Consider the following 13,290-nt stretch of genomic DNA (forward strand, 5'->3'; position numbering starts at 1 on the left):
AAATCTAAAACAAAAACTATGAATGTAGTTTTCAAAGAGATTTTTAATAATCTAGAAGAGCATGAGTGATAAGGTATTCTGAATGATAGTCTTAACAGTAAACATGTTTATTTGTTTATATAAATCATAAGTTGATTCTGTTGTTTTTTTTTTGGACTAAAAGTTAATTATGTTGTTTAATGCAGGTTTCAGACTTGAGCACAGCTGGTTTCATGTGATGGTTTACGAAGATCTCTATATTGTGGTCAACCTATATTTTGTCTATCTATGAAACACTTAGATTCAAATAACTATGCAGTAGCTAGACTTTGAGACAAGACATGGTCTATTTGTTCTGCTATTTTCAAACAATTCAGTGTTAATTTTATCTACAATTTCTTACAAAATCATTCACATTAACAAAGATATCCTTCAATCAATCAAGTTGGAACCTACCAAATTTTGTAGACCTATATAAGTTTCAAAATCGATATCCTAGATGCTGCTAAGTTCATTTCATCCACCTAATAGCTAAAATAAAAGATATGATGATGTACTAACCGAGTTTTGTAATCTGGAGTCTGGTCGTCAGCCGTGTGTCTTTTCTACATTTGTATTCTATAAACAAGAGTCTGGTCTTCGTTCTCCAAAACATTTGAGTACATGCAAATCAAATAAAACATATAAATTAGTCTGGTCTTCGTTCTCCAAAACATTTGAGTACATGCAAATCCAATAAAACATTTGAGTACAAGCCTAATTTTTTAATTTATTAACATGTTTTAATAAGATAGATGCACTTACCATTGAAACGTATGTAAAGAAGGTTTTATCTCTGTCATTGTTCTTCATGCGTTCTGTTGTAATATCTCTCTCTATTGATGCCACCACACGACCTGCATATTAATTGTATACATAAATATCTCCACTCATTATATTTTAGAACATAAACATTTACTGTATTATAAGAAAACTCAATAAAGCTATATTCATAAACTTATCTTTCTACTAGAAGGCTTTGTTTCGAACATAGTCTTTTCTCCATCCTTATAGAGCCATATAGTTTTTCCTCATCATCACTCCTGTATAATTAGCATTAGATAACAGTTGTTATAAGATAATTTTCATATTACTTCATTGCCTAATCAAATTTTGAAAATCTGATCAAACTAATCATTTTGTATTTATCAACTGATCAAAAAAATATTAATGTAAACGAACAAAAACTCTGAAGGAAAATAACTTATCTTTCAAATAGATCTCCAAACTTCCTCTTCGTATCTTGATGAATCACCCGAGCTTTGTATTTCAAATATATTGTTCCTTCAATCAATAAAAAAGTTTACCAAGAATATTAACAAAGCTCACAGTTTAACAAAAAAAAATGTTCTCTGTCAAAAACTTTGATTACGATACAACTCTATTGAGGGACTTATCTTTCTACTAGAAGGCTTTGTTTCGAACATAGTCCTTTCTCCATCCTTATAGGGCCATATAGTTTTTCCTCATCCTCACTCCTGTATAATTAACAGTAGATAACAGTTGTTAAAAGATAATTTTCATATTACTTCATTGCCTAATCAAATTTTGAAAATATGATCAAACTAATCATTCTGTATTTATCAACTGATCAAAAAAAATATTAATGTAAACAAACAAAAACTCTGAAGGAAAATAACTTATCTTTCAAATAGACCTCCAAACTTCCTCTTTGTATCTTGATGAATCACCCGAGCTTTGTATTTCAAATATATTGTTCCTTCAATGAATAAAAAAGATTACCAGGAATATTAACAAAGCTCACAGTTTAACAAAAAAAAAGATTTTCTCTTTCAAAAACTTTGATTACGATACAACTGTGTTCAGAGATTTATTTTTATATTTGTCAATGAAATCTTGGAAAAAATCAGATAGAATCACCTGGAGATATCGCTTGAGATGAAGTCTGATCTCGCCAAATCACAGAGTCTTCGGTGGATCTACACGATTTCCAAATCAGATTTTTCCATGTCTGAAATCGCCAATAACAGTACGATCTGTATCTTCAATACATATATAAACACATGAACCCAGATTTTCCGATTAGTTATATGAAAATCGAGTTAGGGTTACAGTCGATACCTTTGTGTTAGCTCTTCAGATGGATTTAGAACCATCGATCATCTAGCTCTGTAAGAAAGTTACTTCCATGTCGATGAGTGTCTTTCTTTTTCTGTTCGGATTCGTCTGAAACAAATAGAGAGATCGAAGAAGATGGAGACAGATGAGAGATGAGAGATGAGAGATGAGAGAAGACCGACGGTTTTGTCGAGATGAAAAAAAAAACAGAGATATGTATAAGTTTGTTATTACCTAGACAGTTTTAGAGTATTCCCTGAAAAAAATCTGTTACCCATGGGCTTAACAAATATGGCCCATTTCCTTATCAAAATTAACCAAATATATCCATTTAACACAAACAAAAGATTTTGTATTTGTAACTATTTTTATTAATTTTACTTTTTTATTTTTTTACATATCTTAAATAAAAATGTAATATGGAATATCTCCATACATGATGAATAAAAAATCATAATTTATGCCTTATTTATCTATTTCATATATGTTACTAACACAAAAAACAATGTTTTAAAGATATATGAAATATGTGTCATTATGTTTCTATTTACTTTTCGCTTAGTTTATTTGAAACAAAATATCGGTGACATATTAGATTGTTAACACAAACATAAAATAACTCAATGTTAGACAATTAACTATTACAAATACATCATTCACTATAAGCCAAAAAATTTAAAAATAAAATAAAAATTTACTATAAGCCAATCTAAAAATATCTCTCATAGTTAATATATATAAATATGAAACAAACAAAAGATGATGCATCAACATAAACTAATCTCATAAACAATCAAGAAAAATAAACGTTTACAAAAGACATTATATACCTCGAACTCATTATACAATTTTTTTTACTAAGATACATGCATACAATTCGTGTAAATAAATAATCCATAGTCCAAAAATGAAAATAATACCCGCCCGGGCGGGCGGGTCAAAATCTAGTTCATAGTTAAACCGGGGACATTAAAGAATTTTTACGAACAGATAAACAGAAACAGAACAGCTTCTCGTTGCTGCTTCCACTAAGTGATGAACCTTTAAGCCTTTCCAAGGTTGAAGGCAAAGGTATCACATAGTGAAAGGAGCAAAAAGAAGCTTAGAGCAAAGACAAGCTTTTCCCCTATATCTATCTTTCTATCTATCTACACAACACACACACACACACCCCTTCCTACATTGTCTGATATTATATAAACAAAAGACTGTTTTTTTTTTTTTGGAGTTTGTTTCTAGATAGTACCAGCCTGCCCGGTACCTTTTCTAAGGTACTTGGCCTTGTAGAAGTTTACCCTCTTAGGAGCAATGATCTCTGTTGCTCCCAACACACACTTGTGGTAAGAGAAATCTTCTGTTGTCCCATCTGTTCTCACCACCTCAAAGCAACGAGCATTCCCATGCTTAGAATTAGCCACCTGCAAAGACAAAACCAGGTCAGTATCTTTTAATGTTAAAAAAGCTTTTTCTTATGATGAGTTACCTTAATTCCTTGGAAGCCAGGTCCTATCTTCTCATCTCTGTTGGGGTGGAAGAGAAGAGCCATCATCAGAAGTCTCCCATCCCTCTCATTCAACGGAGCATCGATCTCATAACTAACAAAACAAAAGCCAAAAAAAAAAAAGGATGATTAATCTTTACTGTTCTTGTAGCAAAAAGAATTGAAAACCAAGAAAGGCTGTTATGTTCCCTTACTTGTAGAGAATGCGTTTCAGTGACCGAGAAAGCTTTTCGATGTCGTCCCATGTAAATATCATTCTGAGCTGCGACCTTGTGAGTCCTTTCCCATCAAGTGTTTTGACTGCTTTCGAGAGAGCGGTGTCGAGCGAGGGGAATGACTGGACCGTGAACTTGTCTGATTTGAGCAAGGAGCTTGTTGCACGCACAGCCTTTCTCTTTGGAAGTGTCGCTGTTTTACTCAGAAAGTCATACACGTCTACCGGTGTGCTACTAAACCCATGATTCTGATAAAACATATGGAGACACTAAATAAATAAGAACCATTACAAGAACTTGTGATTAAACATAATGTAAACGAAGTAGTTGTTACCTTTGGGGAGATGATTATTTCGAACTGATCTCCAGTCCCAAAAGAAGGAACTTTGCCCCAAGCTAATGCGTCAATAGATCCTTGAAGCTCGTCTGTGACACCTTCCTTAGCAGCTTTGAGAAAGCATTGACTTGGGCTCTGTAGATATTTAAAGAAACCAATTTCAAAACCGGAAAAAAAAAAGATAAGTTGGTAAGGTTTAGGTTACACAATACCGAGAAGCACGCTTGAGTAAAAGGTGCAGGAGTGGACTCAGCTTGCCTTTGCTTACTCCAACCTTTGGGGTTTAATGCCACAAACTCTCCAGTAACTGAGAGGCAATCAGCTACAAGAAGCAGATGTTCCCGCAGCATAGCCTTACCGGTTTCCGACACTGCAGACTCCAAATCCTGCGCCATTATAACCAAAAGAAAGTCTTTTAGACATTTTAGAAGCAGCGAAAGACCAGAGTCTACTCTACTCTACAAACTGTATAAAGGAAACTAACCGCTAGGAAGATGCTCCGACCAGCGTCTATTCCATAAACCGAGCAGCATTGTCGGATATTATCAGGATGGCTTCTTGTCCAATCGATCATATCCATTATGGGAAGACATGTTTCAAGAAGAGCGCTCCAAATGTTCTTTTTGCCACGAACTCCATGCATAGTAACCTTCAACAAAAGCTCACCCTCCATATGTTTCTTCGGCGCTTTTGGTCTGTCAACCCATAAGATCTCCACCTTTTTAATATCTCGGTAGCCTGCAAGAACACAACTAGTTAATAATAATAACAGAACAAGAACTGTCCTTGTTATTAAGATTACCTTTGACAGGAGAGTCTAGAAGAAAAGGGATCAAGACAAGTCGAATCGCCTCAAGTTCCAAAGAATCCTGCGTGGAGGCTTCAACAACAGTAATTGTGATGCATAGTCTATCACCATCCATTGACTTATCATCCCAAGAGCAGTGGTTCCTAATCAACAACACATAAATGTAAAACAGGTTAGTATCATCTTTAGATGCAATGATGCCAAAATGGTAAAACCTTTTGAGGATGTATCTTACGTGCTTTGGATTTCTAAATCAATTACATCAAGCTTCAGTTCTTTCTTCCTGTTCGCATACTGTTTGTTTAATGAAGAGACAACAGATTCAAGGTCTAGTTGTTTCTGCTTCAGTACTTTCTGTAGATTTGCAAAAGAGGTAACACACATTAGAATAGAATGTTTTTTCCATATATTATATAGACATGTAGGTGGGTTTGTATCTGTATGAGTTTTGTACCTTGGAGATGTGAAAATGGCAAACCCACGAGCTCATAGGCATCTTTGTGTTACTCCTCGGAGAGAATCTATTAACCAAAGATTATAAAAAATTTAGTAGAAGCCATTGAAAGAAAGAGTTTTAGAAAAAAGTTACTAACATTATCATTGATGTTGAAACAATCTCTGAGAAACACAGTTTCTCCAAGTGGTTCTTGATGTCCAATGCCCCGTATTCAAACCCATGCTTCTTCTTAGAAAGTGTTTCAGACAAGTACAAAGACATTGTCTGTTCTTTTAGACCTTTCTTGGACCCACACTCTAACACATTCTGCAGAAGAAGAAGAAGAACACAAAGTGTGAATATGATTTATAAATAAAAAAAAACATTAAGAAGAAAAGAGAGCGAACCTTAAGATTCAGAAGAGGAGAAGTTTCAAGAAGGCTAATGGGTTGATCTAACGCACTGTAAGCAGCCTCGGTGAGAGCACAAGCAGAAAGTGATCCAACTGCTTCACCTGTTATGTCTTCATCAGCAGTCTCATAACGAAACTGAACTAAATGGTTGCCGAAAGAGTTTCTCACTGTCCCGTCATAAGCAGCGTATATGTCTCTCATAAAGAACATCAGCTTCCTGTTAAGCGCCCCCGGGATATCAGCATTACCGCTGAAGGAGCTGTCATGGCTTGTCACGGAGTGAACAAAAGACTCCAAAGGATGACACAAAACGGGACAAATGACTCATGAGCGGTTTCATCTTGTCTCTCTGCGCCACGAAGCGGGCTGTTGGGGTCGTTCCATGAGGCACAAGTGAGCTTACGTGGAAACCCAAAGGACAACGCAACTGAGGAGTTTTGTAGACCAACGCACATACTGTGCTGAGCAAGCTTCCCCATGTTTCCTTTGCTACCAGCTTTGGACATGATCAGAAACGAGTTTGATTGGTCTCCGTATCTATAAGCCAGAGCCTGGACATCTCTGTACGCATCTTTAAATGCACTAACCGCAAGTTTGCTTAGCGTTGCTGACCTCTGTCTATCGTAGCAGAAGCGGTCCAAATCTGCAACCAGATCTTCCTCCTCTTCTACAATACCAGCGAGGAAGTCTCTATAAGACTCGACCATAAGCTGCTGCTTGTTGCAGACCTGTTCAGCTTCTTGCAATCCGTACTTTATCTCCTCTGTCAAGTTTCTCCGAGCCTGTGGATTAGAGGCCAAGTACAAATCCGCTAAAGAAACACTCAGTCCTCGATTCAGTTGAGAGAACATTTCTTGACCAGAGTACATGATATCTAGCACTTTCTCTTTATGATCCTTGAGCAAACCCTGGATGAAGTTTCCTTCACCGTCACGCAACCACGCAGACCCATCAGAGGAAGACAAAAGCTCTCCGTTGCTAATAACCACATCGTTCAGAGGGTAAGTGTAGTCAAACCCTGGAGGGAAAAGCATCCCAAACAGCTGCATTCCTGTCCATTGAGGCTCCCTGCTCGTAGGAGAAGCTTTGATAATAGCAGGCGGAGGAAGCTCAAAGGGGCAGTACATCTGCAGCTGCTGCATCTGAGCTCGATTCAGAAAACAGTTTGTCTCCACGTTAACCAGATAAGCTGCTGTCAAGCTGTCTTGTCCTAGGGAAAGCAAGTTACGACCGTTCTGTCTGTTAACAAGCTGCTTGTCCAAAGCCACAAGCTCGTCGAGCTCAACCTTGGCTTGTATCGACTGAGGAACGTAGCCGTGAAGACAATCCCCATCAAAGTCACCACGGAACGGCAAACAGCAGATAGGGTTCAAGGAGACAACGGAAGTAGTAGGGAGGAGTTTAACCGACATTGCAATAAGCGAATGCTGATGAATGGAAGGCGGTCTGTTCATCAGCACAGTGTCTCCATCTTATAACGTCCGTAGGATGCTGTCTCCAGTCTGAAGATCATCGATGACTCTGATAGCCACTAAGTTACCTCCCCTTCTCACGTGTGTCTCTCCTCTCTCCAGCAGCTTGTGGAAACAGGAAGTGACGAGCCGTTCTCTGTTCCAGTCGTTGAGATTCTCTGACACTTGAAGCCTCTCAGAGATCCTCCGAGGTATACCGATCTCGTTAAGCTTGAGAGAAGGGTCACCTACAACTACTGTTCTGAACGTATGGTCACTTCTTTTACCAAGCAGCACATCTTTCATGAATCTTAGACCGCACAGTTTTGGAGTGTCTGACTTCTTCTGGTAAGGATTTGCAGATTCTTGACTTGGTGACATGTTTTCTGAAAAGAGCTGTAGCCAAAAAAAACAAAGAATGAAGTTACCATCACAGAGGATTACAAGAAAGAAAAGAAGCTTTGAGTTAACTTACTCTGGAATACTGCATGCATTCAATCACACGAGAACTCAGCTCAAGACCATTTCCTTCAAAGCCAGCTAGTTTCTTGTAGATACGAGTCCGTTCATCCTAGAAAAAGAAGTGTAACAAAAACCATACTATATATGAGACGTTATTACATCAAAAAATAAAAAAGAAAACGTTTCAAGATTCTACTTACAAAAACAAGTCGTGCCCCGGTGAATTGATTGACCATTTCGGATACACGATGACCGTTTGGTGTAACTGGGAAAGATGACAGAGGAAGAGAGTCAAACATGGGAATATCCTTCCTGATCAGCCTCTCATCAATCCCACACAACAGTGCATACACCTGCCATAGAAAGAAAAAAAGTGAAAAGTTTCAGACATTTGTTTTGTTCAGACCAAAACAACAAAGTCACTCTTGTATACCTGTGCATGAGTTAGAATCCGCCTGCTTGGTTTCAAACAGCTTTCATCAATGTTAGAGTCTTTAGGCAGAAACTCCCAATAATCTGGAGGTAGTGATGATAGTCCCCGTTTACTGAGCTTGAACAGATTGTCTTCACTAACTTCACACACAATTCCAGATCCCCTAAAGACTTCTTTTGTGGTCACCCGAAACTTCATTAGAGGGTAACCTGTATTTGACTGAAAGATTCAAAAAAAAAGAAAAGAAAACAGTAAGAAGAGACAACATATAAGGAGAAGTTAGTAGCACAAAAGATTCCTTCTTCTTACAGTGCAGTATCTACATCTCTCAGGCCGGTCTTCACTGCTCTGTACAATGCAAAAGACATTGTTAGCACATTTACTTAGAAGCGTGAAAAGGGTTTGTAATGTAATAATATTTTTTTTTTGAACACCTGAGACTGCTTTTTCCGCATGTATTTACATCCAGGGCAGATCTTGTTCAACAATGCAGCTATCTCCTTAAGGAAATACGGGTTGATCACCGGGTACTTGAGGTTAATAACCCCAAAATGACCTAAACAGAAACCATAAAATACACAATCATAAACAAGCTGCAGCATCATGGGCATGGAAACAATATAACAGAAACTGGATGGAGTTAATTAATACCTTCGCAGACTTTCCTGTCTTTGCTGCCACATGATCTGCAAACAGAATCTGGATTGGGGAGGCCTAACCGGGAATCAGTAACCTGATTTGCAGCTTCAACATCCATGACAGCCATGTTCTTCTGTAATAACAAAAAGATACCATTTTACATTTATTTAAGTTTTGCTCACTCACTAACAAAAGAAAAGATGTAACTATAGGGTTATTGAATATTCAGGGCAGCACTTACTCGGTCTTTGTTACTAGAAATGCTAAATCTTATAGATTTGAGAGTCCCCATAGGCACCTCAAGCTCCTCGCATTCCTCCTCCATGTTGCAGAATTACCTACAACGAGATAAATTCATCAGTAAGGCCAAGTGCAGAAGAAAACAATATTTACAGTTCTCACACCAATCAGACAGAAACCAAACAACTCTATCACTTGATCAAGATATACCACTGAGAAACAGACAACTATTTGAGTATGGACAAAACAGTGAGCTAAAATATGTTTCTCCCACTGGCCTATTAAAAACAAGATCGAATTTATTAAAAAAAAAAAAGGTGGCGATTTAATATTTTGGTTCACAGATAGAATCTAGCATGAACCCACACATGTTCAGACAAAAAAAAATTATTTTGTTCACAGAAGACACAGAAAAGAGGTACAAACTTTGAAAACACACATTATCGAAAGTCTACGAACTTTTGGAACACACAAAAAAAGAAAAAAAAAACGTTTCAAAGAGAAATCTACTACAAAACCCCAGAAAAGGAGAATATATTCCAACCAAATATTGCAGAAAACACACAAACATACCGGAAAAGTTTTAACTTTAACCACACATTAACACTGAAGTAAAAAAAAAAACAGAGCTAAAACCCACTAATCGAGTTTTGAGAAAAAACAAAGAAAGACAAAAAAAAACCCCCATTTTCAAGAAAGCTCACGGAAAACCCTTAAAACACTAGACGATCTCGAAACGAAACAACATGCATAAGCGAAACATGCTTAAATTAAATCTTTCAAAGGTTTCGTAAACGAAATTAGATTTCATATATGAGGATGAGGATGAGGATGGGATCAAAAGAAACAAACTAGTTGAATTCTCGAAAGAGTGATCAACAGAGAGAATCGTAAAGAGGAAAATAAGCAGGATTGGAAGCAATGTAGTCAAATTTTGCTTACTGGTTTTTCGAAATCGGAGGCTAAGACGACGTTTGTGCTCCCCCCCCGCCCCAACGAAACGGCAAAAAGAGAGAGAGAGAGAGAGAGAGAGAGAGAGAGAGAGAGAAGCAGAGAACAAATAATCTCTTTCAAAGTCCAATGAGACTTTGGAATGTAAAAAAGAAACGGAAGAAGATGCTATGGAAATACCGAAAGTACCCCTTGACCTTTTTTGTATTTCCTTTTTACTTCCTTCCTCTGTTTATTTATTACTAGATATAAGCCCGTTGCAACGGGATTTTTGATGTTTTAATTTAATAAAGAACATAAATAATAATAATTTTATTATAATTTTATGATTGATTTGCATATGTTGTGTGAGATTTATTTTATAATTAAAATTTTTACATAAGTTCAAGTTAAATTTTATTTTATAATCATGATACATAGATGAATTTTATTTATTTATTTAATAGATAGTTTTTATTCATGATTTTTATTAAATAATTTATTATATTTTTGAATTTTATAATTTAATTTGTTAATATTTTTTTTTAAAGTTGCTTGGTTCTTCAAAGTTGATAAATTAATATGATGGCAATTATATATTTAAAATGTGACATGTTCTAATATATCTCATAATTAAAAGAATATATATTAAGATAATAACCACAACAAAATTTTTAAAAAGTAATTATTAATATTATTTAATAGTAATGTTCCATTTTTGAAACCCTAACCAAAACATAGTTGCAAAAGATTATTTGATAACAATTTGTTTTCTAATATTGTGACATGTGTTTTAAATATGTAATGATTAAAATATATGTACCATGAAAATAAAATAAACGAAGTTTGAAACAACTAATTTTAAAAATTATTTAATGTTAAAAAACAATTTTAAAATTATTTAATAGTAACTTGAAGAAATTTTCCTATTTCAATTAACAGAAAAAGGGATTTGAAAATAATTTATTTAATACTAATTTTCTTTTTCTAAAATTTTAATGAAATCTTATCATAAGACTATATTGAGCCTAGGTTTTCAAAATTAATAGGTAACATGATTGTGACACATGACAATTATATATTTAAAAATGTGATATGAGTTAAACTATCTCATAAATAAATAAATATATACTAAGATAACAAAAATGATTTCTGTTAATAGTTTATCATAAATATTATTTAAAAGTAATTTCTATTTTTAAAATTTTAAACAAAATATAATTGCAAAATAATATTTGATGATATTTTTATTTTAAGTATTGTGAAATTTGTTAGAATATTTTATGATTAAAAATATATATACTACAAAACTATAAATTAATTTCTAAAAAAATATTTCAAAATTATTAAATATTATATTTAAAATTTAAAATATTTAGTAGTAATTTTAAGATAAATTCTATTTTAAAATATTTTAGAAAAATATTTGTAAAATAATTTATTTAATAATGAATTAAATTTTAATTAAAATATTATTTTTCTATTTACTCTAGTTTTTAATGCACATTTTTATCCTAAATTTTGTTAAATAAATGTCATTTACTAAATTATTTTTTTCTCTATCTTCTTTTATTTCGTAATTTTCATCTCTTTTGAACATGTTTTTTCTAATACATATTATTAATATAAAAATAAAAACTAAAAACTATCAAATATTCATGTTGTTGATATAAAATATTTTATGGAGCAGTGAATACACAATAATGTAAGGTTTCCAGTTTTTAAAGTAAATAAAAAATTTGTCAAAAATACTACATTCATATTATTACTTTTCATGTTTACACTAACCACTATTATATTTCACTTTTAAAATGGAAAAAACCATTTTTAATCCTAGAATTAACGTTGACCAAAAAAAACTAAGGTTAACTAATTTAAACTTAGGATTTAGATTGAGTGTTAGGGTAATGTTAAGGGTTTAGGTTTAATATTTTTGCATATATAAAATTATATATGAAGTCTTTAACATAATAATAATTATTTAAGAAACAGCATTTGCATTAATAAACAAACATTTTTATAGAGTGATAACTATTACTATACAAACGCCTAATCATTATTGTGGCAATAATTTACGTAGGCAGCATGACAACAATGACAAAAAAAAATCAACATGAGTTTGTAAGACGAAAAGAATATCCGAAGATAAGGAAACAGAACCGTACCTTGTATTTTTCTTGAATCAATAATTATACTTGGTGATCAAATATGAAGGAGTTTAATTATATATATATATATATATATATATATATGTGAATAATTGTAATTCTTTTTAGTTTATGATCTTTTTAATTAGAATTTGAATAAAAGAAAATTAACATTATATAGTCTTTTACATTTTTTGGTCTAAGATTTTTTTAAAAGGATAACTACTATGAAATATTTCTTGACAACTTTTTATTTCTTTAACGTTATTTTTTCTTCATGATTTGAATAAAGGAAAATTAACATTAAGCAATTTTCTTGGTTTAAGATTTTTTAAAAGGATAACTACAATTAATTATTTTTTACATTATTTTTTTCTTTATGATTTTATAAAAGGAAAATTAGTGTTAAATATTGTACAAACTGATTTTTGTTTAAAACACATGTCACAATCTTAAACTTTTAATTATCATGTGTCGCGATCATGTTAATTAGTAACTTTGAAAAACAAAGTTTCATTGGTCTAAGATTTTTCCAAAAATATAATTACTCTCAAATATTTCTTGACAGTTTTTTTATTTCTTTACAGTTATCTTTTCTTCATGATTTCAATAAAGGAAATTAACATTAATCAGTATTTTTTACAATTTTTTTTGGTTTATGCTTTTTAAAAAGATAATTACGATTAAATATTTTTTACATTTATTTTTTCTTTATGATTTTAGAAAAGAAAAATTAGTGTTAAATATTTTACAAATTAATTTTAGTTTAAAACACTTGTCACAATCTTAAAGTTTTAATTAACATGTATCGGGATCGTGTTAATTACTAACTTTGAAGAACCAAATTTTATTATAATAAGAATTTTTTTTTTGTTTAGAATTCAGAAAAAAGAAAAATTCTGAAACAATTAATATTAAATGAATTTTAACTTTTAAATAATTTTTTACAATTAGATTATTCAAAATTCGTATTTATTATATAAGTACATATATATTTTAATCATTATATATTTAAACACATGTAAAATATTAGAAAAAATTATTATCAAATAATCTTTTACAATTATCTTTTGTTTAGAATTTTAAAAATTATTGTATATATATATATATATATATATATATTTAATTATGAGATATTTTAACAAATATCAAAATTTTAAATATATAACTGTCATGTGTCA

General features: G+C 32.7%; 1 long non-coding RNA gene and 1 pseudogene across 1 annotated transcript; one reads left to right on the forward strand and one right to left on the reverse strand.

The window, feature by feature from the left end:
* Positions 1 to 2,902: 2,902 nt before the first annotated feature.
* LOC130502925 (DNA-directed RNA polymerase IV subunit 1-like) lies at positions 2,903 to 10,170 on the reverse strand (annotated as a pseudogene).
* On the forward strand, positions 3,396 to 4,148 carry LOC130502926 (uncharacterized). The gene is made up of 2 exons (XR_008940523.1): positions 3,396 to 3,533; positions 3,601 to 4,148. It is a non-coding gene; the product is annotated as an uncharacterized LOC130502926 (long non-coding RNA).
* Positions 10,171 to 13,290: the final 3,120 nt, after the last annotated feature.

The sequence above is a fragment of the Raphanus sativus genome, unplaced genomic scaffold, assembly GCF_000801105.2.
Source record: "Raphanus sativus cultivar WK10039 unplaced genomic scaffold, ASM80110v3 Scaffold0748, whole genome shotgun sequence".
Classification (NCBI taxonomy): Eukaryota; Viridiplantae; Streptophyta; class Magnoliopsida; order Brassicales; family Brassicaceae; genus Raphanus; species Raphanus sativus.